Source organism: Falco rusticolus, chromosome 5, assembly GCF_015220075.1.
Source record: "Falco rusticolus isolate bFalRus1 chromosome 5, bFalRus1.pri, whole genome shotgun sequence".
Taxonomy (NCBI): Eukaryota; Metazoa; Chordata; class Aves; order Falconiformes; family Falconidae; genus Falco; species Falco rusticolus.
The window spans coordinates 7820878-7839827 of record NC_051191.1 but is presented as its reverse complement, the minus strand read 5'-3'; positions in this window follow the sequence as shown (position 1 = coordinate 7839827).

The window sequence follows — 18950 nt, the reverse complement described above, 5'->3', positions numbered from 1 at the left end:
GCAGCCCCAAAGCTGCCCCAAACTCATGGATCCCTGTGATTCACTCCATCCTGTTGCTGGCACCATTGATGCATGTCCTGCTGTTTCCAGGGTCTTTCTCCTGTCACTGGTACTTGTCAACCACTCTAGCCTCTCCTGTTATTGGCTCCTAGATATTGCAGTACTCACACGTGCATTTAAAGAGTGAGAGCACATAGAAAGACAATTAAGAAAGGATTTAAAAAGAAGCTGCAGTGGTCAGGCAGACTGGCAACTGTTCGTGTGTGATCAACTCTTTTTAATACTTGCTCCACTTTATTGTTCTTCAGCAGTTCCTGCCTCCTAAACATTCTTTAGTAAGTATTGCCTAGTCCCACAGGCTCCCCTTAAATATCCAAAATCCTCATGTTCATTTTATTTCTGCCTTCTTATCAGTTATAAAGCCTATATTCCTATAAGTTATAATGCCCAGGTTGGCCCTCTCCAATACTATGCCACATCAGTTAGCGGCTGAGGAGTTTCAATCTTTGTCATGGTGGTTTATCAGGTTTGTGTCTCTGTGATTTTTATTTATCACTTTCCCTTTCACTTATTATTCCCTTTGAAATAAAAGTTCCTTGGTCTGACAGTCTTACTAAAGCAGATGCTCCACACACCCTTATGCAAGTATTTTCTCAATTTTCTCAGGTGGGGACTATTCTCATGTTTGCATGGTCACCCAAGGTTGTGTTTGAAGTACAATGATATCCATCCTCCTTTTTTATTTACAGTTTGAATGACTGACAAAGCTAATTAAATTGATGTGTTGTAGCCCACCTGCAGAGTATGGTGACGCTTCTTCCTTATTAATACTGGATGGGGTTCTTTTATAAACTTGTAACAACAATAAGACATTCCTGAATATTCAATAATTTAATAGATATCATGCATGTAATGTTTATCTACTTTCAGGACTTGATTTATGACAAAGCATGTTTGAAGCATGAAAAGCTTTGATAGCAAAAAACTAATTTCTCATAGGAAACCTTATTACAAAATGTATTTTTCACATATAATTTGGACTGCTTAAAAGAAAAAAATGATCCATTACCCAGTATAAAGACATTTTAGTGAATATTGCTCCTGTTATGGCATCCTTAGTAGTTACACAGAATGTTTATAATGTAGCCAGGACTGTAGAATTTATGATTATGATTTTATACTTTTATGTAATTTTGGAGTTAGAGAACTTGCCCTAACTACAAATTTTGTAGATGACACAAAAATCAATACTTATCTATGTTGCTCTTCTTTTCTGTCAATAACAAAAGTATTTCAAAGGTAGTTGGTTTTCGGCATATATGCCTTCCATCAGCATGTGCTCCCTAAAAATCAATAAAACATCTACAAGTGAAAAGCCTGATGCACATTTCATGAAGGGACACTTTACACCACTGCCCTGTAATGTCTCTGTGCCCTTCCTATACATGTAAAATTAGTATTTTCAAAAGTTCAAATCATTTAAAAAAGGAAAGGACAGAAATGAGAGCAGTTTGTCAGAGCCCCAAGTCCATACAGCTTTGCTAACACAAAGAAAGAAATTATCATCCCATATATAATAATGATCTGCTGCATAAAGTGTGTCTGTGGGATTGTAGCTTTGTCACACAGTTTGGATGTATTTCTTCTTCCACAATTCTTAAACAAAGACAATAGCTTGTTTTTTAGGGAAGACATAGTTTTAGTTATAAAAGAACTGCAATAGCAGTATTTGCTTTGGTATAGCTGAATAAACATTGACTGTATAATATTTAAAATATATATCAAGAAATAAAAGGGTTATTACTTTTCAGCAATACTAGATTGAACCTATTATTATTTGTCATCTAAACTGTAATCCCTTTTTTTCCCCCATGACTACTTAGGAGGTGTCTAATCACAGCATCCTGGAAAGATTTATTGCTGCTCTGTTTCAAAGCTTGTGATTATCTTCTGGCAAAGATAGTGTTGTGTTTATTCATACTATATTCTGCTGGTTCATACATACAAAATAATTTTTCAAAGTGTCGAACAGAACATTTTCTTTTAAGTTTGAAATAAACACACTTTAGTCCTTCATTATGCCATATGGAATACATTTGATTTCTGGCAGAGAAAATAACATGTTACTGTAAATGTTTCAGGCAAGACCAATATGGAAATAGCACGATTTAACAATTTAAAATTCAGTAGGAAATTTAGACTTTCCATGTTCTAGACTACTGATTTAGAAATGGCTGAAGACACATGGCATGAATGCAGAGATTTAGGAACAGTCACATTGTTCTTTATTTGTGAAATTGCACGTTTTATATGTAAAAAAAAAAAAAATCATATGTAACCAATCTTAGTGTTAAGACTTCTCTGTGTTGTAGAGGATAACAACATTAAGTATTTCTATGTATGCTAGCCACTACTACTTTTTTTAGCATATGCATTATGATGTTACAAGAAAACTTTGCAGGCAATGGTGTATTCACTTTTACAAGTCGTAAAGTAGGAAAACACAATTTCTTGAACATCAAAAACCACGCAGAGTTTAAACAATGGTAAGATAAATGTTATATTTGAAATTATAAGAATAAATTTTAAAAAGAGAGATGTTAACTGATTTCATTAACAATATTAAACAAAAAAAGGCTCTTCTGAAGCTGTGTAAGGAATGCTAATATTAATTCATTGATCACTCATAACAGTAGAATACGTGATGGCTACCATCAGACTTGGGAAACATGCAAAATCACCTTTTGTTTGTACCTTACCTTATGTACCACAGAAGAAATTGTACTGCTACTTGCTCTTTAAAGGCATTCATGGCAGTTTTAGTCTTGTTATAAGTAACACATTGTTGCACAATTAATGATCAGGTTTTAATAGCATTTAAAAGCCCCACTCCCCTAGTTTCTGAAGAAAACTAAAATTTAGATTTAGAATGGAAATGGGACAGGGGAAACAGAATCAAAATCCATAGCCCTGAGCTACATGCTATGTAGAATACAGAGGAAGAGTCAGGTATTTCAGAAAAAAGATCATGCAAAGTCAACATGATGAGCAAGAACTACTGCACATGGGAATGTGTTTTACCAACATGGTGGCTTGAGCTGGAACCTGACAGTCTTTCTGTCAGGATGACTCCACTCTGCCCTCCTGCAGCAGAGCAAGGGAAGACCGACCGTACTCGCTCACCCAGTAGCTAAAAGTCTTCTCTTCCCCATCTGCTTTGCTGGGTGGACAGAATCCTGCCAACTCCTGTTGCATCCACTTGACAGGAGAAGCTGGGGTCCCGCAAGGGGGTTGCAAACTAGGCTTCTTGGCTGATGAGACTGTGTGAATCCTACCTCCCTGAGGGTGTCTCTGAGCTGCGAGGAGTCACAGCGCTTTGCTGAGCACTTATGGCACTCAGGCATCCCATGAAGGATACAGCCTAAGTCTTTTCTAAGAAAAGCAGAGGTCAAGTGTTTCCTCCAAATGAAGGCCAAGTGATTTTAGCCAACAGTTCAGCAGTTATAAGATTTAGATAGGCAGTGGTATACTTGCATCCAAATCCTTTTTATTCCTGACAGGAATTAAATTCACATCTTTGACTCACTAAGGTCAATCTGAAAACATTAAGCTGTATTATTTTTTAGAAAAGAGATAAATCAGTTATTCACCTTTGCTTGAAATATTAGAGGATTAACTGGAAGCAGAGGAAGAAAGAACATGAGTAAGGACAAGCAATTCTCTGACCCAGTGATGAAAGCATTTAACCAAACAGAAGGATGAAATACATTCTACTCCCCACTCCTAAGAATGACTCATGCTTTTTGTAACCTCTGCTTCTATTTTTATTTAATAAAAAAATGCATTAATTTTTTATACAAAACCCCACAATATATACACACTGAAACACAAATTTGCAATCCTTTTTATTCCTTTACCAGGCATTTTGAGTGAGCTCAAGCTGACCCAAATTAATGGAAATAATATAATTTTAACAAACAAAGCACTGGTTCATATTATGATTGTAGAGGAGCATGCAAGATTCTTTTATTAATTAAAATCTACATTCAGTGGAATAATAATCTTTTAAAGGCTTTTGGACTTTTTGATTTTAAATCACAAACCATTTTAGTGTCTCCTTTGTGGTATATCTGTGCTGCATATGCTTAATCTCATTATTGGACCAAGCATCTGCTGCATCTATAACTGATGAGCCAGTCCTGCTAGTACATGGGGGCTTTTAAGTGCCCATGTCTGTTGTACTTAGTCCCCTCACCATGGGCAAAATGAGAACAGATGCAATGCTTCTAAAATGCAGTTTAGCATTCTCTCTTAACTCTAATGTTTGCTGGAAATCTATCAAAATAGCTATTCCCGAACAAGGACTTCCACACTAGATTTTTTTGAAATAATGACACCGGGATAGATATTTCCATGCCTTGCCTGATGCAGAAATTCTGAGACTTGTATTAATCTTACATTTTCCTTCTTTCTCATTATTTTTGATCCTTACTCCCACCCCTGCCTGTTTCCTCCAAATAATTTACCCATAAAGGGCTTAACACAATTAGCATAATAGAGGCCTAGAGAAATCTGCAAACCTGCTCTAAACACAAATAACTTCAGGTTGTTTTAGCTCAGGAGGAACACAGGAATGCAAAGAACTTTATTAACAAACCTTTTAGTACTGCTAACAGAATAGACTACCTTTAATAAGAATCCATTTCTGATAACTGATTTTGAGCCTGAGTAAAAGCTTTGTATGTCAGACAGGATGAAAGAAACTTGTTTATCTATTATAATTACATTGTGAAGTAAAGAAGGTTTTTCTCAGTGATCAGACTGAGCACTTCTGCACAGTTCAAAAGGCAGAATTCAGAAAAAAGTTAGAAAATATATGGTGTTTCATACTCAAATAATTGCATTGAAGGGTTGACTTTATCTAACTAGCTATAAAACAAGTCATAACCTGAGACAGAAGAGAGGAAAAAAACCCACAAAACCAACCAACCAAACAAACAAAAAAACCCAAATCCAAAACCTAAAACCAAACAGAACTCAAATAATTATGCTAGTCAGTAGATAACAACAGAACTCAGCCACAAGAACAAAATTTTTCTCTGATGTATATTCCTCAAGGTATGTGTCAGATGTATAAAACTGGATGGTACACAATAAGCAGAGAACATCTAGGACTCATCATATCTTGAGTGTCCCAGTTTGCAAGGACACATATTCACCAGTCCACCCTTAAAACAAGAAACATGCTTTTTCTGTGCTCTTAATAGGAGCCACTAGCACTTTAGAGACTTGTGAAGTGACAGCAGCAGCAGAAGTCCTTTGGAATAATTGTCCCAGATGTTGGTTTCTTTGTGCTTTGCCTGAGCAAGTTACAGAAAACAATAGAGTAACTTCCTAAAGCTTATTTTCTAAGTCTGGTGACTTCGCCAGCAGCTACTGGACAAGAATTTACTAGGAATCCAAATTCATCTGATTCTTTGAATTCCAGCAATGGAATAATATTCTATGATTTTTTTCTTTAGTAACTCTCGCAGTATTTATTTTATTCAGCACTTCTTTTTTCTTTTTTCCTATTTTTTTAATTAATTCTGAGGAAAAGAAACCATATGCTGCTTCTGAATATGGCCAATAAGCTGGGAAGAAAAATATACCTTTCTCTTCATCTGCATCACCTACCCCTGGGATCTAGTTCTTGTAGCTTATCTAGTTAGTATTAACTCTTCATACTGTCCTAAGCTGCAGGACATTCTTCTGAGTTCAAGACACATAGGCTTTTGATGTATTTCCGTCCTCTTCAGAAAGCAGTTTGGAGCTAGAGGGCAAATGGAAAAAATGTTAAACTCCCACACCTATGTTCAACATAATACAGAAAAGCAGACAACTGAATTTTTGTAGTGATGGATTACAGTATAAATAGCCAGAGCTAAGTAACAATATACACATCACCTTTAATTTAATAAAAGTCAAACTATCGGTTACTATTTTTAAATCATACTTCCAATCCTTCTAAAACCTGCTTCTTCCCTTCTACTTCCTTTTATTTCTACACAGCATCAATTTGTGTTAAGTTGAAGTTGGACAAAGTAAATATAATATATACCTGTCTTGGGTGTTTTCTTGCTATTTGCAGTACCTGTTCTGTCTTTGCTAAGCTTCTCCTCCCTCTGACATGAGCGATTGCTTCCTTTCATGTCTGAGTGCCGGCTAAGCTCTGAAAGTTAACCACAGGATGCTATAGCCAGGGAACTAGGCAAGTCAGTAATTTTTGGTTACAATTGCTATGTTTTAGTTGTTATTAAAACGCACTTTAATTTATTTTGTGGCAAGTATTCCTAGCGATACACAACCAGAAGATGTGTGTCCCTAGTACAGCATCCAAAAGTGTCTCTTCCCCTAAAAACATAAATAAAATATGCTGGCCTGCAGTAATGTTTTGGGGCATAGACTGGCAATGTAAGCAGTTTAGCAAGAAAACAAGAGTTGGTGTAACCCCAAGCCATTAGAGATAATGAAAGCTTCAATCTCTTGGGAAAGACAAGTAATATCTCGCGGCTTTACCACAGTAATTCTTTTCCTTAAGCAAAAACTAAGTCCAAGCTCTCAAGCCTGCTCCACAGAAAAGATGACATTATTCTTTGCATAACTAATTGAAAAAATGTCACATAGCTACAGCATCAGGATTAGCAATGTCAGAAGAAAGCAGGGTGAGTGGGTGAAATGCCCTGTATTTACAAAAGGCACCCTTCTCAAGTTCTTTACAGAGACAGGAGAGACTGTTCTGTGGAAAGTGTTGTGGACTCTCCTGTTACTCCAGAGTCAAACCTAAGTAGCTATGGTTTAAAACCAGCAGAACTGATAGGCTTTGCTGTAGAACTGGTTTCATGCTGCACAGCAGCTTATAAATTATCACATTTCTCATGATTACATCCCTGAATAACCAGGAGTAATCCCCCATGGAGTTCTTTATGGTAGTAAATACAAGCAGAAATGCCAAATGAAGGATCACAGCACATGGAAGGAGGTATTTGATCTGCTGTATCATTTGGTTTGAAAACAAGCAAACAAAAAAAAAAAGTAAAACAGATCGGGTTTTATTCTAATGCAAAATACTGCATAAAGTTCTGGAAAAGTCAAAACATAAGCTCGAAAGTTACATTTTAGTTTCAGTGGTCTTATGATCTCCTTATGTTATTGGATGTGTACACAGCTCCATTTTCATGCTGAGGAGGAAATAACCTCCCTTGGCCGCTTTCAATGACCTCTTTTTTTGTCTCTCTCTAATCCTGCTGTTCAAAAATATAATGAAACACACCATGCTGCCACAGCAATCACAGAAAACACATCTCTGGACTTAAAAATAATCTTGTGGAATTTACACACCTTTGGAGTTCTCTGGCTAAATCTGTGGAAAACATCAATATGGCTATGTGAAGGAGAATCCTTGCAGAGGGCTCTAGTGCAGACTTGTAGAGATGTTCAGATGCCTAAACAGCAGATGACTGATACATGGTGTTTCCAAAAATTCTCTGACTTTCACTCATTTAAAGGAAAATTCTCTTCCCAGGTTCCCTTGAAGATCTCCTATTTTGTACCTGACTCCAACTGCAGTTAAGGACTTTTGAAAATCCCATTAGGTACCGGTTTGCCACTTTGGACACCTAAATTACTTTAAAAATGTTGTTCTACACCTCTAGAAAACTGTGAGGGAAAGGAAGTGAAAAATAAGGAAAAAGTAGACACCAGGGACTCAGGGCTATTTCAAAAATTTACTTAACAATTGTATTTAGAACTAGTGTGCTCATGTTGGGTATTGAAATGGGGATAAACATTGACACCACCCAGTTTTGGCCACCCAAATTATCCAGCTGCCTAGGCAGTTCCTGTAGGTTGCCTTTATCATCAGCAGGTTGGGCCACGTTCCTCCGGTAGGTGGTTCAGAGGATCCTGACTGAGGTGCTCTGAGCTACTCCATAGAAGAGTGTTTTTCTTTACAGTACAGGGAGCCTGGCTGGTTACTTTACTTAGCTAAAGCAGGTATTGAAAGTTGGACAAAGCCCTGTAACTTTCATTGTTAACTATTGAGTAAGAACATGAGACTACTATTGTAATAATAGACAGCATTTGAGAATTTCCAATTGTGGGCAAAGCAATGCAGCATAGCATGGTGATTTTTGATATATGATTTAAGTATTAAGGATCACCAGCATTATATTACCCATGAATATTACTTTAAAAATATTTTGATTTCCTCTCCAAGTGAGAAAGCTCATTTTCATTTGCATCAATGCCCACTTTGCACCCTTTGCCCACGTTTAATGTATTTTAGATTTTATATAGGCCCTCCTGTGTGAAAATTCAGAGTTAACCATAGGGATACTGTGTTATGTATAGAATACACAGAACCTTGCTGTGTTTCTATGGAAGTAACTGTTTTATTTCTTCTTAATCCCAATTATTTCATTGCAAATGAATGGAAAATGTGGACATGTTTTAATTAAAAAGTAAAAGTCAGAATGAACTGAAAAGCTAATCTTACTTCTGCAGCTTTTGGCATGGATTCCTATACATGTCTAGAATATCATTACAGATAGAAGTAAACAACCTACAACTGATCTTGTGTTTGCCCTTACCGAATTCCAATATGGCTTTTCTTTTTTATAGTTTTGAAACCATAACAATTGCAGCATAACTAGAGAACTGACTGAAAACGGAAGGAACATAAGTTAATAATGTACCGTAATGTAGTTAGGATTTTTTGTGTAATGCTTGTTCTTCCACTGAGTAAATAAAAGGTAATGTTGAGCGATGGAAAATGAGAATTTTATTGAAATGCTAATAATATATATAAGGGCCCAGCTTTCCACAGATATATAGAGTGACTAAGTACTGACTGACAAAACTCCAAGAGGAGATAGTTAAGGGTACTATGTCTCATAATACTCTCTACTAGAATGTAGAGAACGTAATAAAACAAAGATTCTGCTCCCTCCCCTGCACTAGAGGAAGAACAGATTTGAACTTTGATGCTTCACTTCAGATGAATGGCTTAACTCTCCTTCCTTTTAGAAAATGTCATATTAAGTAAGTGTGAGATGTCTCACATGGAGCACTGGCTTATCCTGGAGATTAGAACACAAAAGCAGAAGAGCTGAGTTCCAGTATTTACACGTTCAAATTATTTACATAGACCAGAAAAGCAATTCATTTATAGATCCAACAGAAATTATTAGAGCCACTGACCCAACCACTTCACAGAAAAAGAAGAGCAAGATGTGGTGAGATCCTTCTGGATAAGGTAGGTAAGGTGGGTTCAAGTATTGATTAAAATTTTAACCCTTGTTTATTCTAAGCTGAGCAAGGGCTCTGCCTTCTTAATTGCTGGATAAGAAGCATGAAATACCGCTGCTTCAATCCAAATGACAATGGGACAACCAAAATTGTGTTTTATGGGGGATTTTGGGGTGAATTAACCATTCACTAAGGAAAAATAAATCATCCAACTCCACTATGGTTACCCAGCATCCCAAGAATACTGATTTGTTATTTTCTAATACTGGCTAGCTGCCATTTGTCTTGGGATAACTTTCAGTGAGTAGTACAACTGTGAATTATGTAAACACAAATGCAGTAACAAAGCTCTCTTGCTAATGATGATTGTTTCTTAGTAATTGTATGTATCATTCCTGTAATTATAATGTTATTTATTATGTTAATTTACCACAGTATTCCTATTAATTATTTCTAAATGTGATTGGACTACTTGCTATTTCTGACATCTGATGCGGTTAGGAAAGATGTGACCCACATTTTAATTAATTCATTAATGTTGCTCTTGTTTGGTATGAGGTGCACTGTGTATTGCTTATTTTGCAAGTTTTTGGTTTTTTTTTTTTTCTCCCCTGACTTTCCTGGTGAAGTGGCTTGTTCTAAAGATGCAGCATAGATCAAAGGCATTTGCCAAGCTTAAAAACGCAAACAAGCAAACAAACTCATATATATTTATATATATATAGATTCCCTGATGCTTACCTCTATATTTTTACTATTAGATGAACCTTTAAAAAAAAAAAAAAGAAGAAGAAGAAGCGTATATATAAAAATATGCTTCTCTCTCAGAAACCAGATAAATTATACAGTAGCACCAGCAGAAAATGACATACCAGTTCTTAAATGTAAGATCTTATTCTCCAGTTTGGAAAGGGTGAATTAACCTCTCAGGAAAGATACAAGAAGTGTTTCTGAGCACACTGTTGGCAAGATAGGGAGGGTGTTCACAACTTGACTGATTCTCAGATAACTGGGAAAAGAAGTAAAAAGGAAACATTGCCTAAAAACTTTGCACATTTCCATGTGTAATCCTGTTTTTTCTTCTGCAAGTTATCTGGACAAGACATGCATTAAAAGATCAAGAAAGAAATCATCAAGGCTGGACAAGCAAGGATAAGCGCAAAAGGTGAATGACAGCTAAAAGTAATCTGAATGAGTACAAGTGGAAGTTTTAACTTGAAGTGTCTTACTAAGCACAAAATATCTCTAGCCTCAAAAGCCCCAGAAGACCATCTCCATGGCAGGCCAGCCTATTGAAATAGAAAGGTCAGACTGTCAAAGAAACTCATCTGCCTCACTGAGCTGTAGAGCAGATGATGAAGTGGGAGGTAATTTAATGAACTCCTCCAACCTCCCATTCTTCGATATTTCACACTTGGATGTATTTTGGCTCCACCGTTGGTAGTGCAACAGATATGAACTTATTGAGTTCCAGGCAACAGTAATCATCCCAGAGAGAAATAAAAGGGGGAAAGTAAGCTTTAGCCCCTTTGTGTCATTAAGACACCTCTAGTTTTTCAAATACTTGTCTTCCATAATCTGCTTGCCTTTTCAGAACTGCTTTTTTTTTTTTTTTTTCTTTTAAAGACCACGACCTTTGATGCTGGAGAATGTCTTTGCTGCTGCACACAGGCAAGAGAGGATCGCTCAGGGGTGGAGCCTTCAGGTTATTCCCCCATCCTATTGTTTCCCTGGTCAGGGACTAGAACTAGTTACTCAGGATGATGAGCATTGTCACTGGCATTTCCAGATACAGCTCAGAAGCAATCGTGTTTCCAGCTGACTGGATAATCTATTTCCTCATAAGAAACATGCAAAAAAACCCCATGTAAGCAATTTTTTTTTGAGACAAAAATTGAGGTCAGTGACCAAAAATAGAATATTTTTACTCTATCCTGTGCACTGATACATGTCATTTCCAGGTTAAAAAGTCCCTTTTCATCCAAATTTTGAACAATGAAAGTTCAAGTAAAAAGCAAATTTTTAGATATAGTATTCTTCACAATTCAATGGGCATAAATACACTAGAAAAAAATGAAATGCAGATATTATTACAATAAATTGTTAATCAATTACTATAATGAAATTAACAGGGACTTACAGTATATTGTCTCAGATGAAGTGTCTCCTAGGATGCAATGGTTATCTACTGTGATGAAATGAAAAACACAGTTAGGACCACATATTCCAAATAGTCTCAGCCACCTCAGACAATTTTACAACCTCAGTTCCATATAATTTAAAATATTAAAAAAAAATATATAATTGCACTTTATAATAATATTTTATAATAATTAAAATATCATTTATAATAATTGAAATAATTGCAAAAATTTCTGTGTGTACTTTGAACCTGACTCTGCACATCCTCTCCTATTTATTGTTTGTAGGTTTTAGCAACTTTTGTGTTTGGTTAGAAACTATTCATTCCCAAAGTAAAAATATAATTAGCACTATCCTTCAAAATTGAAATGAGAAAAAAAAAAGTTTAAGAACCATGGAATCTATTGTGTTCTGAACCTTCTGACATGAAATCATTCATGCTACAAACGTGTTGCTGCTTTATGAAACGGGTAAAAGCTAGCATTCAGAATAATGAAGAGAACCAGCTAAGGCTTTATATATCATTCTCCTAAAATACAGAAAGTTCACAAAATTCCTAACTAAGAAAATAAAGAAAATGTTTGGGTTTTCTTTTATAAAACAGAACTAGTCAAGATGTAATTAGAGGTGAGCAAAATTAATAAAGGACAGTATTTTCATTATTTTATGTGTGTTAATGTACATGGGACCCTGATCATAACTGTGTAACACAGTTCCATACAGTCACTCATATCAAAGCAATTTGCAACATATAGAAAAGGAAAAAGATACCTGAAAAGGAGTCAACTGTAATTAAAATCGTAGTAGTTCAGAGCCACTAAACAACTTTAAAAGGGTACCTGAAAAGGAGTTAACTGTAATTAAAAATTGTCATAGTTCAGAGCCACTACACAACCTTAAAACTTAAAAGTTATATGCCTCAAAGCCACACTGGCCCTGAAGTACAGTGGGATCTCCTGGCTTCCAGTGCTGCCCATGAGGGAAGCTCATGAGCTTCACCCCACAAGAATGAAAATTTACATTTTGAAGACTGACCAGACTGCAACTAATTTCTGTCTATTCCTTCCTCTGCTGCTGCTGACAGAGCTGCCCATGAAACAAATTAAGATCTGCCAAGAAGTTTATAGCCAAATGTTTTAAAATCAACCAAAGTACAACACTGGCATGCAGCACCAGTCTGGCCTTAGAAACTCCACTTTTCCTTATCCCTAGACTTGTGAACCAAATTCCAGTTAACCTTAACTGTGGCAGTTCTAGAGCTGCTTCAGAGAAAAAACAGGTAAGGACAGCAACTCTATTATCTACCTCAGGGCAAGCCATTCTCACTCGAAGAAGAAAAGTCTGTAGTTATCTGTCTGCATACTTGTTTTCATATGGTATCTTGGCTATTATAACCCTCTGCAGGGAAAAAAGATATTTAATTAGCAGATTCAATTTTCTCACTTGCAGGAAATGGAGGAGGGAATTAGGCTATATTTTCCTAATGTAGTGCACTGACAATGAGTTCAAACAGTGTTTATAAGCCTTATTGACCACTCCTGCTGAATGTTTTGTGCGAGATGGTGATTCTGCAACCATTATAAGCTCCCCTACACACATTAACTTCTGATCATGCCTAATTGTAAGTTCACCTGGGCAGATGTAGAATTAATTTAACATGTCCTGTGGCTGCTCATAAGTCACACAATCACGTTACCCACACCGTAAGTGACTGCTAGTACAGTCTGCTGTTCTATTTGCTCTACACACTGAAGTGCCAAGGGAAGTGGGAGAAGCTTTTGCTGCCACCATAGAGCTCCCTTGCCACCGGCAGTCTGTAAGAACCTACTGCTGAGCAGGCAGCACCCTTCCCTCAGCTGCCTGCTCTGGCTGATGAGCACTCCCGGTGCTGCTCAAGAAGGGAGAGACTCAGAAGTCTTCCAGCTTTTGTCCATCTAGTAGTGGCCAACTGACATCAGCTGTCTTGCCTTGCTGTTTGGTTAGGGTGGATTTTAGGGTAGGAAATTTAGGGTAGGGTAGGTTTTGCAAGCATGCCTTTTTGACAGAAGCTGAGATTGTTATAACGAGAGAATGCACAACAGCAAGTCCACCCTCATGGAGGTAGGTATGTCAGAGCACGGTTCATGAGGTTTTCTTCCAGCTTTGTGTTGTATCTTCACAGGGTTAATCACCAGGCTCAGCTGTATTGTATGTAAGACTAGGTCAATTTAAGTGACTAATTTGCCACAGAAATCTTGTAAAACTATAGAAGTTAAAAAATAAAATGCGTCTTAAAAGTCAGATTTATTGTAGTATATAAACCAGAAGAAAATTACAGACAACACTCTATTCATGCTATTGTGGCAAGAACGTTGGTAGACAATAAAGAATGTATTTGTTCTCTCAGATGAATATGTTTGGTAATTTCTCCTTAATGAGCATAAAAATTGCATTACATACATAGCTCCCACAGACATACAGAGCATGTTCTCAGAAAAGTTTTCAGAAAAAGCAGCTGTAGAACTTTCCATTCACTTTTTAATATCACTTTCCCATAATTAATATACTTCACCTGGAGTATGGAGTTTGGGTATACAGTAGGCAATAGTATATAGCCTATAACTGATCACCTTATAACAGCAGTGTCCTTGTCAACTGGCAAAGAGTAAGTTCCTGCTGCCAGCTCTCCCCCTGGGCTCTGAAGCATCAGTATCCTCATTTCAACAGGTGGAATGGAGACTTGCTCCCTCTTGTGCTTCCTTATTGGTTTCTATTTAAAACACTTGAAAACTGGAATGTGAACTAACCTTCAAGCTATTGTATAAAACACCACCACTTTCATTCACTAACAGCTATGCTTACCCCAAGAAAAGGTTTTGCACAATGACTAGGATGGAATGGGTCCTGACTAAGTTGCTGAAGCACAGACAGTGTTTGCTCAAATCACACCCTGTGCCAGTTGTTTCCTTCTTGCTGGGTCTAAACAGCTCCCTGATCTGCATGAAAGACCCATGAATCACCAGACATGCACTTACATTGTTGAACAGGTGAGGGAATACACAAAAGCTCCCAAAGAAGGGAAAAAGCCTTGCCCTGGAGGACAGCCAGTCATGCTGGAGATTATTTAATTCCATATGTGCAAAATGATGATGTTATTTTCACTGGTATGCATAGTTACTGGATTTTTTGCAACCCAAATTCCTGCAGCTATGGTAGACACAGGCTGGTGTCATTTATGTCTTTGCTTGAGACAAGACCTCCTCTGAATGCTTCTCTGCATTGATCGGGTAGGAGGTGGGTAAAAGATTCTTCAGGTAATTATTCTTGTCTTCTATGAAGCTGAAATAAAGACAACTTTCTGATCCTTTGCCAGCAGAGCTGGGTTATGGTGTCCTTGACACATACTTCAGCTGTTGTCACGTAAGTTGACAAAACCCCATACACTTAAATCCTCAAGTGGCTAGACTATTTTACTGGCACAAAACTAGTAAACAAGCATCTAATTTTCTGTGTTTGGTTTCTTTATTTATCGTTACAAGGGAATAGGGGACAGGATAACAGGATATGCTGTTACAAGTTTTTCATTTCTGTTCCAAAGAGCACATTCTTTCACCAAAGTGATGGAGCTCTTGTCGTTTTATATTTCCCGAGCAATGAGTCGCCCTGTGAAGTGTCACATCAGGTTGTGTCAGTCACATTGCCTTGTTTAATAGTGAAATGAATAGATTTCTGCTGGAGCAGAAGGTCTGAAAGGGTTTTAAAAGCTGCCTTGAGGTACACAATGAACTTGCCCTTTACGAATACCTACAGAGAAACAAATTAGAGAGGCCAATGTTCTTGCAAACAGAAGATGCACCTGTTCCCCATCACTCAATACAGTTTTCATATCAGTCAATATTACAAGTATGACTCTCCAACCACTTGGCTTTAGCCCACAAATCAGCAAAGCATATTACCTCTGAGCCATTTTGTAAGACCATTTGTCAAGAAGCTGGATAAAAAGATGTGTGTGCATGTAAGAACTAAAAGCATTAAAATATTTTGCCTAGTATTGTTCTTACCTTATAATGAAAGAGTTACTGGTGTGATGAATTTAGAAATAATATGTGATATAGTGCCCTGTCAAATACTGTGGAAGTAGGTGCTAAATCACTCACTATGAAGCACTTTACTTTCTTGCTGAGAGCATACTCTTAGAGTTCATCCAGAAGGCTGCCTTCTGAACATTCCCCCTGCAAATCATCAAACACTAGCTGAATAGTATATTATATGGCCATAGAAAGAGATCTGTGGGCAAAAAAGGTAGTTTATCTCCTTTTGCCTTGAAACCAAATTATGACCCTAACTCACTCTTTTAAAGAACAGTCTTACCCTCAGAGTGGGATTTGCATGACAGCGTAAGCATGTACATCAAAGACAATCATATATAGCTTCCTTCAGAGTCAAAGAAGACAAACACATGCAAGTCATCAAAACATTTTGAGCTATCTTCTTTAAGATGAGATGGATTAGATCAAAGGTCCTACTTCTTCCCATTGACTAAAAAAAGGAACCTAGTACGACAGCTCTGAGGTAGATACTTATATAGTCTATATCTGAAGTTAGGTAAGACTGTCCTGTCTTTAATTCCTGCAGTGAGCTTGCAGTGTGGATTCTAGGTACAGAAAATTCACTATAGTCAAATACAATAAAGTTTCTGGGATATTTAAGGTGTATTTATACTTCAGGAAATTCCAAGGATTCTCCTGTCTTGAATTTTGTAGATCAGAATAATGAAAGCTACCTTGGGCATGGACTCCAGGACAGTGGTAGGATCATGCAGGAGACCTTAAGTATGTAATGCAGAGCTGTGAATTTTACTTTAAGGGCCAGACACCTACATTGCCCTTTAGGTTTGCTAAAACTTTCCAGTTTCCTCTGAAAAAAAAAAAAAATATCTGTATTCAGACAACAGTCTTGTGCTAAACATGATGCTATATATAAATTATAAGCCTTACAATAGACTCTTCCAGTCTTGAGTACCTGATGACTTACCAGAAGACCTGATAATATGGCTGAACTGCTTAGAAGGCTGAAAATGTTTTGCTGAACAACAACCCAATATATCTAGACCTTCTGTGAGAAAGGCTAAATACTTTTGTTGTTATATATTCTTAAAATGTATCTGGCTAAACTATTTCACTCCACATTTTACATGTTCTATCTTTATTCAGAAAGGCTTCAGAATATGAAATCTGGATTAGGTAGATAGTTTGCAGCTCATTATCGGGAAAAATGAACAAAATTATAACACAGCTGCTCTTCTATTTTAGTTTGCTTTAAAACCAATGAGGCCAACACTGTGGGCCCATCTAATTAACAACAGCTGGAAAACGTTCTAGGCCAATTTTCCCATTACACAAACAGCTATAGGATTTAACAGAAAACAAGTTTCCCCGGTACAAGACTGCAAGCTGTTCTCTAGGATATACTGGCTGTATGAAAGATGTTAGTGTGGGAAGCAGAAGATATTTTCAGCTTCTAGTGGAGTTTCTCTCTAGGCAAATAGACCAACACAATTCTTGCATGGGTAAAGAAGTGGCATGGATGATAGTAGCTTGGACATGTGGGGGTTTTTGCCAAATATCTTAGTTGCCTAGGGTATGATTCCCTGATCCACTCCATATGTAATTTGGTCCATTCCTGAACTGTCTTTTGAAGCAAACCAACTGGTTCATTCTGGATAAAATGTAGAAGTAAATATCTTTATTTTTATAAATATAAATATAAAATTACTTAGCTCCAGGGACTATTCCATATAGGGATAAGGAATGAAACTGCACAAAATTTTGCTTCCTTCACCCTGATTTAGTCTACCCTGATTCTTCAGGTTGCCTCAAATCCATTTTCCTTCACGGAAAGGAGAACAGATACTTACTGTTATGCTATTACAAGCCTAATGTTGTCCCTGAAAAACAGATACTTTATGTTATGCTACAAAAATATCATTTTGGTAAATCTACAAAACAAACCTCAGTTTCAAGCACCGCAGCTTCACTCCGGGACCATGGGTGTATCACAGGGAACCTAGGAGATGATACTTTTGTGAAAAACAATGCAGTGTAACAGCAGTCCATAGAGAAGGGCTCATCACTAGCACAGACACAGGAGTTTCCGCAGTTCTTGGCTTGGAGGCCTGGAATCACTGCCAGGCAGCACGTCTTTAGCAGTGTAAGTATGGTCTGTGCATTTGTCCCTGAGCCGATGACGTCTGCTGCTTCTGTCTGTATCTGATGCCTCCGCTCAAGAAAGATGATGGTACTTTGCTCATGGCAGGCTTGCAGAAATGATTAAAAGATTAACTGAAAAGACACACTGTGAAAGACTCCAGAAACTACCTCTTTAGCTTAACAAAAAAGAGGTTAAAAGGCAACTTCATTACAGCCTATAAGTACTTAGAAGGAGACCAGAGATGTCAGTGTGCCAGAATGTCTAAGCAGAAGTAGAATACAAATACATTCAGGTAAGGAAAAATGAGTACCTGATGAAGTAGAATACAAATACATTCAGGTAAGAAAAAAACCACCACACAGTTGTGGGTTTGTTTTTGTGTTTTTTTTTTAATAGTGAAGATATTCTTAACCTTTGGAACATACTATCAAGAGGAGTGGTAAATTCATCATCACTCAGATTTTTTTAAATTGAGACAAGATTTTATTTTTCCAGAAGACTTGCTCTAGTTCAAACAGGAATTAATTTAAGTTCTTTCCCTTACAGAAGGTCAGACTACATGACCCTTTCTTGATGGGTAATCCATGAAACTATTAATATAAAAGAGATTTACACTCTTTTGTAAAGATAGAACTCAACCAGCTATTTGTCCTGCTAATAAGATACATTGTCTACAACATTCAGACTTATGTTTATAGAATGTCACTTAATTTTAATCACAAAAATTCTTCATGTTGGGCTGAATAGTCTTTTTTTTCATTGTATAATCCACAAAAATAGCAGCATTCTAGTTCTGCTGTTCATATACATAACCCATATTTATTTCCGTATTGTTCCTAAGATTTGTGACATAATCACAAAATTAAATCTGCCTTAAAACTTTTCTATTTTATTTTACTGTGGTTTATATCTCAATTATGTCTACAGAACAGCTTCAGTATACTTCCTTGTTTCAGTTCAGGTTCCTGGTCTCAAGATTCCCTGTTGTACTAGTTATTTTTTTCCATTCAATAAATAGATCTCTTTTAATGACTCCTATGTAGATCTAATCTACCATACCTAGAATCCGTATTTTCTTTTCCCTTCACATTTTCCTCCTAACCTGATAATTTCTGATTGTTCCGGCAGGGTTCAAAATCATCCTATCACATAGAAACAGAAGAATTGAGGTCAACATCAGATTACTACTTAAACTAGCACATGAAAATAAACTTTTAGTTTGCATGTATATTTGTCTTTACCTATAATTTCTTTCATCTCTCTCAGGGAGAAGAGTTAAGGAAGAAGCATGTTTAAGTTTGCATTAGGAAAAAAATAAATATGTGAAAAGT